General features: G+C 36.8%; 1 protein-coding gene across 1 annotated transcript in view; it reads left to right on the top strand.

Annotated features, from left to right (window-relative positions):
- LOC311300339 (uncharacterized protein) overlaps nucleotides 1-12,825 on the top strand; it is a 171,029-nt gene that overhangs the window by 21,966 nt on the left and 136,238 nt on the right. The gene's annotated exons all lie outside the window — the stretch shown is intronic.

Raw genomic sequence — 12,825 nt, 5'->3', positions numbered from 1 at the left:
TCACAATTCTCCCGGAAATTTAATTTAGAGTCAATAATTGTCCCTAGGTATCTATAGGATTGTACTTGATCCACTAGTTGACCATTTATAGTTATTCCCTCATATCCTGGGTTTATTCCAAAATCAATGTACATATCCTTTGTTTTGGATATGTTCAGTTGAAGGTGCGACTCCTCACACCATTGGACAAAGTCTTCAATTATTGAACCATGGCCTCTATCATTTTTATGGAGCAGACTCACTATGACGGTGTCGTCGGCATATTTAATTTGCTCTGACACATGTTGGTATATAAAATTAACAAAAGGGGTGAAAGTACACACCCTTGTGGTGAACATGTAGAAGAGCAAAGCTGACCAGACAGAGCTCCATTCACCTTTACTCTCTGTGTTCTTTTTGTTAAAAAATCCAAAATCCAGCCAACAAGACTAGGACAAAGATCAAATTGCTCAATAAGACGGTTGGCTAAAATATATGGTTGAATTGTGTTAAAAGCAGATGAAAAATCAATAAAGAGAATTTGTGCATGGGACCCACTTCCCTCAAGATGTTTGAGGAGCAAATGAAGCAGAGTGAGAGTGGCATCTTCTACACCCCTGCGTGGCCTGTAGGCAAATTGCATGGGATCCAATGCATGTTCAGTTATCCTTAAAATATGTTGCTTTATCAATTTTTCCAATTTTTTCATTAAAATTGAAGTGAGAGCGACAGGTCTAAATTCATTGAGTGTTTTAGAACTACTTTTGGATACTTTTTGGAGAACTAATTTTGGAACTGGGACCACAGCATCCTTCCAAATTTTTGGTACATGTTGCGTCTGCAGGGATTTATTAAAAATAAATTGGAATATGTGACTCAGCTCTCTTGTACATATTTTGATCATCAGGTCCTTGACTCTTATTGATCTTTGTCCTACCGAACACATTTTCCACATCTTCATATGATATTGAAATGTTGATTATTATCCTTGAGTTTGTGTTGGAGTCCTTGGACCTCCTGGCTAAAATCAAACTTATCAAAACATGTATAAAAAGAATTAAAAGCATTGGCAAGCTCCACATCTGATCCAAAACCCTCTGGAAAGACATGGCTACTATTACTGTGCTTCTGGGTAACTGCTATCGTTTTCATACAGGACCATGCAGAGCCAAGGTTATTTTCAGCCAGATTTTTTTCAAGTTTAGACTTATATCTCAGTTTTGCTTTATATATCTCACTTTTAAGCTCTTTGGTTGCTACATGTAGATCAGAGACATTTCCCTGCTTATGAGCATGTCTTTTATTTTGTATACTATCTTTTATAGACCTATTCACCCATGGTTTATTATTAGGGTATATTTTTACTTGTTTGCTAGGTATAATGATATATCTACACTGTAAAAAATTAAACCGTGATTTTTTCGGTAAAAAAACGGCAGCTGTGGTTGCCAGAACTTTTACCGTCAAAAATACGGTAGCAACGTTATTGGTTTTACAGACTTAACTTAAAATTTAATTAAAGTATTTTATTATCTGATATAATGTGAATTTACCATCCTATTGAACTATTAATATCTGTTTTGTACCATTGTAATACACTCATAACCACCAATCACAGCAGTGATGAGAGTCACATGATCAATCAAAGCTCATCACAAGCAGCTCTTCCACAAGAAAGTTAATACTAATTTATAAAAGCTGCATAGTGTCATTCACACAAACATTAAACACCATCATAACACATGAAATTTAAAAAATGCAATAAACATTAATTTACCAATATTAAATGTAACATAAAACCCTAATGTACATAACTGATTAGAAAAAATGAAAAAAAAAAAACTATGAAGAAACAGTTATTTCAACAAAAATACATCAAATGTGAAGTGTCACACAGGGAATTGTGGGAATGCCAATTTACGGTTTTTCACTGTAAATTATACAATGAGTTGTTCTTTTTCACTTTCATAAACTGTAAATTTAACGGTATTTTACAGCAAAATTACATTAAATGTACCGTTAGATCTATCACAGTTATTTACCGTATATAGTACGGAAACTTTCTGTTAACCAATTAACATTTTTTTACTGTAGCATTTTTACAGTCTTTTACCGTTAAAATTACGATAATTTTTTACAGTGTACAAAAGGCCACATATGAACAAACAGCATCAGTCATTTCATCCAAGTCCTTGCATGATTCTTTAAAAATGTCTATCAGGCATGTCATACCAAACTTTGAAAGAAAGTGTGCATGTACATATTTTCTTCTAATGTTCATTTTAAATATGCATTTTTAAATAATGTTTATATTTATAATGGCAAGTGGAAGAATCTCGGCTTCTCCTAAAGTGTCTTCATCATCTACTTGAGTTTTTCACTATTGTTTTTGTCTGCTTAATAGTGGATTTACACTTATAAATGTTTTTATGTAGGTTTGTATTTTGTTTGAATTTAATATTTTTACTATTTATTATGTAGTTTATGTCTTGCTGCATTTACAAACTAAACCGCTTCTCTATGAAACTGCATCTCAGATTCAGACACAATCAGATCTGAAATCTTCTGCTCAAACTGTTGAGATCAGACTGAAATCATCAGGATCAGGGATATTCCTCCTAATGACCTCACTGTGGATGTGAGGTTATTGATTATTAAATATATGCAAATGTAGTTATAGTCATGTAATTATCTATCCTGGTTAATGATGTCAGAGATTGTTTAGCAGCTTTCAGCAAATATTTTATTTATTTATTAGTGACTTGTGAAACAGACAGCAATTATTACACTAATCTTTAACGCTTCAACATAATAATTCTTTATTGTCACTATTCTAAAGTATAGCGAAATTGGAGCTATCCTTACGGTGCCATCACATATAGATTTAGTGCAAACTAAACATCTAATTTAAATTAATACAATTTAAAGGGTGTTTGAACATAAATGTGTGTTGGCAGTGTGTGTGTACACAACCACCCTATAATGATAAAAATCCACCTAGTGTTTTTTTTAATCCCCATAAATCATAAGCAGTGTCTAAGAACGAGCTGCTCTCAGACACTGCAGTTTTAGTGTAGACCCGCCCTGAGTGAGCTGTGACAGTCCAACTTTAGGCTTGTTTGAGATGCGCCTCTCCTGAAATGTATGTGAGAGTAGGCGATGCAGTGAGAGGAGTGAAAACACTGCAGAATCCGACATGACCGCCTCGCCGTCGCCAGAGTTTAGACACACATCAGCATGACATCAGGGGGGTATTCCAGAAAGCAGGTTATGTGACATACCCGGGTAAGTTTAAGGGTAAGTTAGTGGATAACCTCAACTTTCGGTTCCAAAAACGGAGGTAACTTTCTGGGTATGTATGTAACCATAGGAACTTACTCTCTGAAGATAACCTGCTCGGTAGCAGGTTATGTTCCAGGGTTAGTTTGTTTCAGAGAGGTGACGGAGCATGGCGTGCCCTTTTGAAGACGATCCTGTGGATGTGGAAGCACAGATAATACGAAATCTTTTCCTCCATGAGGGTGATACGACCACGTATCGATGTGTTTTCGTATCCAAATGAATATGTATCGTTTTTCAAAAGAATCGTTAATTTATTAAACGAAGATAATGGAGTTTAATATTTAACTCCATTTATTTAACTTTTTTGCGACGGGGAGTTTTTTGTATACAATAGGCGATGCAGAGCATGTGGGAAAGGCAACTGTGTGTAGGGCTGTTCGTACAGTATGCATTGCACTCAAACGGTTCCTACACACTTTTGTGCAGTTCCCTGACCATAAAACACTGAGGGTCATTAAAGAGGAATTCCACCGAGTGGCGGGTTTGTCCATTCTATGATATTCTATGAAAGACCATTTTAGTTACATAGCACTACTTAATCTATTCATACTGTATACAGTCACAATAATTTTAAATGTTTCTAATTATATAACTTTCAATTTCAGGGTTCCCAAATGTGATTGGGTGCATTGATGGAACCCACATTCCCATTAAAACTCCTTCAGTCAATGAAGGAGACTATGTTAATAGGAAGTCAATCCATAGCATCAATGTGCAGGTGACAATAGATTGTTTGGGTGTTTAAACCATTAAATCACCCTCATTACTGGTCCCCACTAACTAGGTAATATGTGATGCAACCCCTAATGTTGAAGCCAAATGGCCAGGGTCTGTACATGATGCCAGAATGTTTAGGGAGTCATCATTGTGCCACAAATTTCAAGAGGGTATGTTTTGCCTTACACAATGTTTTTTTTTTTTTTTTTTTTTTTTTTAATGCAATTACACACTTTAACTACCTTTATATGACACTTCAATGGTTACTTGCTGGGGGACAGAGGGTACCCTTGTCTGCCCTATATGATGACACCCTACTCTGAACCTGAGCCTGGACCACAGGCACAATTCAACCTGGCCCACAGCAGAACACGGGTCAAGGTGGAAATGACCATAGGCATCCTGGAGGCAAGGTTTCAGTGCCTGCGTGGGCTCAGGGTCAGCCCAGAAAGGTCATGTGACATCACAGCTGCTTGTGTTGTTCTTCACAACATTGCCACACTGAGAGGTGAGAGGGCCCCCCCTTCTCTTGAAGATGGCCAAGAGGAACCCCCAGTGAACCCAGTAGACCAAAGAGATGGCAGGGTGGTACGAGACATGATTTGCCAAAATCACTTTAATTAAAACCAGTTAACAGTCAAGTGCTGTTCATTGTTTCTTTATTTCCTGTAACAAAATACATTTGTATTTATTGCTTTAGATTTCATTCAACAACAAATGACAGATTAATGTTCACATACTGTTTCCCACCTTAAGCTGGTGCTCCAGCAATTCAAGTCTGACCTTTTTTAGGTTAAGCCTTTTCTCATCCATTTGAAGCTGTATAAGGTCCATCTCCATGTCACTTTTTCTGATTTGCTTTTGAAGGTGGACCTTATACAGCTCTTTGGCAGGCAACTAGAAAGACAGAATAATTAAACATGACTGAAAGTATGTAATACAAACACAGACCAAATATTTAAATGAGGAAGGAGAACTGCGGAACATTTCTTACACTGCTAAGATAGATGTATTATCATCGGAGGTAGGAGATAGGAGGTAGATGGACCCTCATCTGTATTAAAATCTCCTGCCATATTCTGTAAAATGACAATGACAATTTATTTATTCTCTTATGCAAAAAAGGGGGAATTCATTCTATGCATCATACCTCTATGGGCGTCCCCACATTTTCTGTTTCTGTCACAGCAGAAGTGGTCTCTTCATCGTCAGCCTTCAGTGAAAATAAGGAATGCTTGGTCTAGCAAACAGAAACCTAAAGACAATAATCACTTACAACTGTGACAGTGTGTGGTGTTGCAGGAGGATCCAATAATACAATGTGGCCATCAGCAACTGCAAGATAATTAAACCAATAATATAATCATGCATATTCAATACTCAATGTATATTCTTAAACAAATACAACTAATAAAGAAGGACATTAGGAACATCTAAGAGTACTAGTAATACGATTACAGTATACAGCATATGCAGTCAAAGCAGCATGCATACTGCACAAGTGAATCAATGACTGTAAAATGCATTCAAAATGCCTTTTTAAAATGGTGACAGTGTTGATGATTTTCTTTATTAAAACACTGACAAAAACAGTGAAAACATCAATAAATCATAAGTATTAATATGGTACACCTACATTTTACTAAGCCACTTGTGTTGGTTGCTGAGTCCGATGAACTGCCCCTGGAATCCCATCGACCACAGGTCGCCCTTTATTAAGGGACAGTGCCAGCTCCTCAGCTGGGGTGAGGGAAGGTGGAGGTGGACCCCCACCTGTTTTACGGGCCTCAGCCTTCTTTCTATTGGCTATGTATAGAAAACTAAATTAGGCTACATTAAATACTAAATTACATTGAATGTTTTTGTGTTTCATTTTGACTTATTTGACTAAAACAAGAAGCCAACATACTAGCCAATTATGTGCATTACTACTGTAATATTAAGAAATGTATGGAGGCCAACAAGTAAATACTTGTCTATTTTTACTATATGCCCCAAAGAATTGTTGCGTCACAATTAAAAGGGGAAAATAGCCCATTTATAATTTTATAAACTCATGCATTTACTCAGTCCGTTATTTTTTGCCAAGCCAACTCTCTTTCTTTTGCTGATGCAGCAGTATTTTTTTGTTATAATGGGCTTATAGTCTTCATAAGCAAGCATTAAAACCTCCAACTCAGTTTCACCGAAATATGTAGCTCGCTTTTTTTCTCCCTGGGTTTCCATGGTGACTCCTGAAATCGGTGATCCATTGAAAATGTTTATGTACTCGCCGTGTGCGCGCATTAACTCTGGGTTACCAATAGGAGGTTGATTAAACTAACTCTCAGTGTTGCCAGATGTACGATAATTATCGTATTTGTACGATCATTTTGACCTCTGTACGATGTACGATCAATAATGAAAAAAATCCCATAATGTACGATAATTTCAGAGTTTTCAGTCGTTCGTCCAAACACACACACACCGCTTCTCTCTCTGACCCCGGCCCGAATAATTTCGCAGGCTCGCCTGCCTGCACACAAGCACGTATACACACACACACACACACACGCACGCACACACGCCCGCACGTCAACACTACACAGTTTTGCCGAAGAAGACAGTTCAGTTTAGATCACTCTATGGTTTATATCAACAAAGCAGTAAAGTCAAGTGCTAAAAAAAAAAAAAAAAAGAGTTCAGAAAGGGAAGGTGAGGACAGTGGAGGGGCAAAGAGGAAGGCAGAGTCTGAAGAGCAGCGGAAAAGTAAGCATAGGCCACAAACATATAGGACAGAGTGGGAAAAAGACCCCACTTTTGCAGGATGGCTAAAACCTGTCCCAGGAAACGATGCTAAAGCAGTCTGTCGTTGTTGCAACGTCCAGATGGTGGCAGAGATCACGGTTTTAAAAAATCATGGAAAGTCCAAGAAACATACAGATAAAAAGAAAAATCTAGCCCCATCACAAAGGTCCATAGCACAATGCCTACAGAAACCGTCTGAAAAACAAAAGTTAGATGAATCTGTGAAGAATGCTGAAATCAAGTTAACAGGGTTCATGGCAGAGCACAACGTACCTCTGAGAATCTCAGACCATTTGGTCTTGGTCTTAAAAGATATTTTCCACGATTCACAAATAGCCCAAAATATGACCCTCGGGCGCACAAAGACGGCTGCTATAACCAAGCATGTCATTGGGGATTGTTATTCTGAAAGTCTAACAGAAATTCTTAAAAGAAAGAAATTCAGTGTTTTGATTGACGAATCAACTGAGGCAATGTAAAAACGCTGAGTGTAGTTGTTCGTTTTTTTGACGAGGGACCAAGGAAGATTCAGACCAGGTTTTGGAAACTGGTACAACTCTTCTCGAACACAGACGACCACAGACATGCTAGAGAGGGAGCCACTGCGGAACGACTTTACGCCGAGATGATGAAGTCATTCACTGATGCAGGTGTACCACTCGAAAATATTGTGGGGTTCGGGTCAGATGGCTGCAACACAATGATGGGGAAACACAACTCTGTCTCCAGCCGCCTCAGGAGTGATCTTCCAGGCATCACAGTGCAGCGCTGCGTGTGCCATTCACTGCACCTTTGCGCAAGCGAGGCATGCAGACAACTCCCTCGCAGGTGTGAGGATTTAGCCAGAGACATTTATGGGTACTTCAAAAACAGCTCAAAACGTATTGCGCAACTCCGAGAATTTCAAGATTTTTGCCATGTTGAGCCCCACAAAATGCTCAAACCGTCACAGACTAGATGGCTGTCACTGAACGACGTTGTAAAACGTGTGTCTGCGCAATGGGATGCTCTCCGTCTTTTTTTCACAGATCAGTGGCTTGAGGCCAGACTTACTGCTGCGGAGAATATTTTTCACTCACTCAATGACCAGTCTCTACGCCTCTTCTATTATTTCCTTGAATGGGTCCTACCGAAATTCACAGATCTTAATCAGTATTTTCAGAGCGAAAAGGTGGTGATCACTTCATTGAGAAGCAAGGTCTGCGAGACTTACAAAGATCTGCTTCTGACGTTCATGGATAGGGACCATGTCATGCGCACTCCACTGAAAGACATTGACATCAATAATGGCCCAAAAGTCACACTGAGCTCAATATACTTGGGCATAAAGGTGATGCAGCATGTGCAGCAGGCAAACATTTCGCCAGCAAATCTGACAGATTTTTATGTGCGCTGTCAGAACTTTCTACAGGTTGCCTGCGGGGAAATCAAAAAACGATTTGATTTTGATGATGCTCTCTTGACCCGCCTTGTATGCCTTTCTCCTGCCACTGCAACAGATGCAAACGCACGAGTTGAGCATCCGTCTCTGCTCCCCCTCATGGAACAAGTGCCACGGCTAATTGGCATGTCAGACACAGACAGACATGACCAGTGGAGGCGATTGCCTCTCATGACCTTGAGTGAAGACACGAAAGAAATGGATGTCGATGAATTTTGGCATCATATTTCTACGTTGAAGGATTTCCAGGGGAAAGCTGTGTTCAGCGAACTGGGAAAGTTTGCTCTGGATGTGCTTGTGTTTCCCCACTCAAATGCGTCATGCGAACGAGTCTTTTCAAAAGTAAATCTAATCAAAACAAAACCACGAAACCGACTCATTACAGACACTCTGAATGGACTCCTGCACACATCGGAGTGTGTGAAGAATGCTGGTGGGTGTCACGCCTTCAAACCGACGAACACTATGCTGCGCTCCATGACGGCATCCAATCTGTACCATAAAAGGATTCCCCAACCAACAACATCTGCCAACACAGCACAAGTGGATGTGGCATCCGAAGTTGACAGCGACTTAGAGATAGAATTCGAATCTTTCTAATGTTAATTGTAAACTTTTTTTCTCTCTGTATCATAGCTTAATTATTACTATTTTTTTTTATATATATATATTTTTTTAAGTTGATCATAGTTAAATTATGGTCTAGTTCAAAATTTATTTCGGCATATCTTTTGCACTTTGGCAAAAAAATAATAATAATACGTAGCCAAAACATTTTTTTTCTCTCTGACAGCGACTTAGAGATAGAATTCGAATCTTTCTAATGTTAATTGTAAACTTTTTTTCTCTCTGTATCATAGTTTAATTGTTATTATATATATATATATATATATATATATATATATATATATATATATATATATATATATATATATATAGATATATAGATATATATATATATATTTTTTTTTTAAGTTGATCAAAGTTTAATTATGGTCTAGTTCAAAATGTCTTTCGGCATTTCTTTTGCACTTTGGCAAAAAAAAAAAAAAAAATAGCCAGACTTCCTCCAGTTAGTGTGAGCGTATTACACAGCTTGTTTAAATTGGCTGTAAAATTATTTGGAAAATAAAATTGTTGGAAAATAGCTATATTGTATGTGTTTGGTTTGTGTACGATAATTTTTCTCAAAAAACGATAATTTTGAGGTTTTGGTACGATACTTCGACATTTCTAATCTGGCAACACTGCTACCTCTTCTCAGGTGTTTTGGAACCGACATACTCATGGTATGCGGGTTTGGGGTGAATCAACCCAGAGGTTATGATTTACCAAATGGTAAGTTAACCAAGCTTTCTGGAATACCCCCCAGAGCAAGTCGGACACATAACCGGTGATCAGTTCTGCACAGATTTTGCTCATCTCAAACAAGCCTAATGTTTCGACGCTGGAGCAGACTACCAAACAGGACTACCGTAAATACTATAGTGTTACAGCTATCACAGTAAGATTCATCAAGTGTCTGTATAATATGTGATCTTTTAGCAATTTCAAATCAAGGGCTCAAATTATCAACCAAGGGCTTGTTTTGTTTATTCCATGGTAAATAAGAGACTATTAACCACTATTATTCATTTTAATTATAGTAAAGTCTAATTAAAATCGTATAAATCTGATGAGAGATCAGCTAAAACGCAAATTAAGAAACGTTTAAAAACAGTTATGACTCTGGCAGTTTGACATACGATCCGAATCACTGACTCGAAACAAAAGGTTGGTAAAGGTTTCGAAGCTTCATGATGCAGTGTTTCAGAATCGCCCGCCTCTATAGTGTGCACTAACCTGGATGGGATAAATGAGGACAAACTCTGAGTATGGGTTACCATGCTCGGCCTTCATGTCACTTTCACATTTCACATCATTCTCCTGATCGGAAAAAAATAAAGATTGAAACAAACAAAAAATCAAAACATCAGCAACATGATCTTTAACCAAGGTAACGTAACCTAAAATATGTTAAGCAGGTAAAGCTGCAGGTAACGCTAATTCTCAATCCTGAAACACTGATGTAACACATATTATGCAAATCAATACATGAAAAAGTTCAAAAAGGATATTTCCTCCAGTTGCTCTTTCTGTGACATCTCTGACGAAACTGTAGTTCATCTTTTTTGGCATTGTCCATTTGCGAAAATGTTTTGGCAAGATGTTTTAGGATTTATTAGGTCTGAAATCTATAATGAATGTGTGTTGTGTTGGAAGAATGTGGTCCTAGGCTTTGTTGATTTTGACCAATCTAAAAAATGCCATTTTTATGTGATTAATCTGATCTTGTCACTTGCAAAATTCCATATTCATAAATCTAAATATCTTACTAAACCTCTCTTTCTTATATTTGTGAAAGAACTTGAAACTTCTTCTCAATTAAGTTGTCTGAGAACAAAAAAGCCTTAAAAACATTATCTGTTTGTAACTCTTTTCCTTTTTTCAGTGTCATACTAATTCTCATAATTTGTTAATGTTTAATTTATATTATTTCCCCCATTGTTTTTTTCTTTTGTTTTTCTTTTGTATTCTGTTGTTATCTGTTATTACTTCTGTATTGTTTTAAGCATTAATAATAATAACAAAAAAGAAATAACAAAAAGTATAAACAAATGCGTTTCGACTATAAATATCTACTGACATACAGGGTTTTTTTCTTTGAAGAATTATACAAATGCCAAACGTCTGTTTTGTAAAGTTGATCGAACATATTGTATTGCGAAAATGAAAGGGAATTAAGTACATGAGTGATCCGAACTTCCCGGGTCAATAACTCGTGAGCTAAACGTCCTTAATACACAAATAACACCTCTTTTTAATCGTAGTAACGTAGACAAGCAGCTTCAACATATTTTTCCTCGAAACGAGCTTTTATTCGCAGTAGACAAAATACATTGGCCTCTATGCGCAGGCTGAGAGACAGAGCTGAAGGGAGCGTCTGCAAAGTTCAAAACCCGAAAAGCGTTACTACGAAAAGAGTCAATAACTTCACTGTCAAGTTATTGAATATTTTTCATAAAAATCATAGAAATTATACATTTACAATTGTATATACAATTTAAAATACCCCCACCCCCCCCAAAAAAGTGTTGTTGTATAACCAACAGGACAGCAGTGATGTGCGAACTGAATTTGGCAACAATACAGTGAATTACAGTGAAGTTATTGAATATTTTTCATAATATTTATATTTCAATATATTTCAATATTTCATACATTTTCTTTTTTCCAAAAAAAAGTGTTGTAGTATAGCCAGCAGGACAGCAGTGGTGTGTAAACTGAATTTGGTGACACTATCAATATTATGAAGCTGCAGACTCGGAGCCTGCATCTACAGTCCCGCACCCAGAGTCCCGCATTCTCAGACCCCTCGTTTTTCGAGACAGCGCCTCCTGCTGTTCAGAAGATCGTATAACACCCTTATCCAAATGCCATTGAAAACAATAGGATGCAATATTACAGTCTCGTTTTTAAAGTTATCCAAATAAATATTTGCGTTCCCTGCTTAATGCATGTGCCAAAAAAACTTATTGTGTTCTCTGACTAACAAATTACCCAGTAGTTTTTGAGTGTGGGTGTAATTGAAAGAAAATTACTGATGGAAGGGATACAATTATAGCCTACTATGGAAGCTTGTTTCCGCCACTGAATAATAAATAAATAATAATAATTGCGACTTTTTATCTCACACTTCTGACTTTTTTTTTTCCTCACAATTGCGATATATCAAGTCAGAGTTTTTGACTTTTTTCTCAGAATTGCGAGATATGATGTCAGAATTGCGAGAAATAAAGTCACAATTGCGAGATATGAAGTCGTAATTCTGAGAAATAAAGTAGCAATTGCAGATTGAACTATCTTCTGAAAAATATTATGTGATAGCCTATTATATTGCTACGTTTTTTTTTCAAATTCCAATTTTTCTTTCAGTTCAACCTATAATGGTGTAATTAACATTATACCATGCTAACATTACAAAACCTGTTTTTTGATATTTTGAATGCGAAGCAAAACTCAAATAAGAATAGACAAAACACCAAATAATAAACAATTCTATACTTTATTTAACGATCACCTAAACATCATCTTGCTGTAAACAGGACAAAGCAAAGAAAAAAGGAAAGAATTGTGTTAGTGACTTTACTTTTCTTCTTCAATTGCATTAAAAAAAAAACTCCTCATTTATAAGTCGCTTTGGATAAAAGCGTCTGCTAAATGAATAAATGTAAAATGTAGGCTAATGTAAATGCAAAAGGTAAAATAATTTCTGGTAGGCGAATGTTTCCTTCTTTTTTAATCCTTTTTGCAATCACTCTGTCAAATTCCTAGACTTCACTAAAATAAAAGATGAATGCCATTGTCAAAAATATTGTGTAATAATAGATAATATTTTTTTGCAAATGCAAATTACAAGCATATCTAGGGTGATAAGTCGGGCCACGGAGGAAATGGCTGGCAACAACTTCATATCAGTTAAATTAATATTGATTCATTTTAATACTTACGTTTTATAA

This window comes from Rutilus rutilus, assembly GCF_951802725.1.
Source record: "Rutilus rutilus genome assembly, chromosome: 11".
Lineage (NCBI taxonomy): Eukaryota > Metazoa > Chordata > Actinopteri > Cypriniformes > Leuciscidae > Rutilus > Rutilus rutilus.
This window is presented reverse-complemented; position numbering and strand designations above follow the sequence as displayed.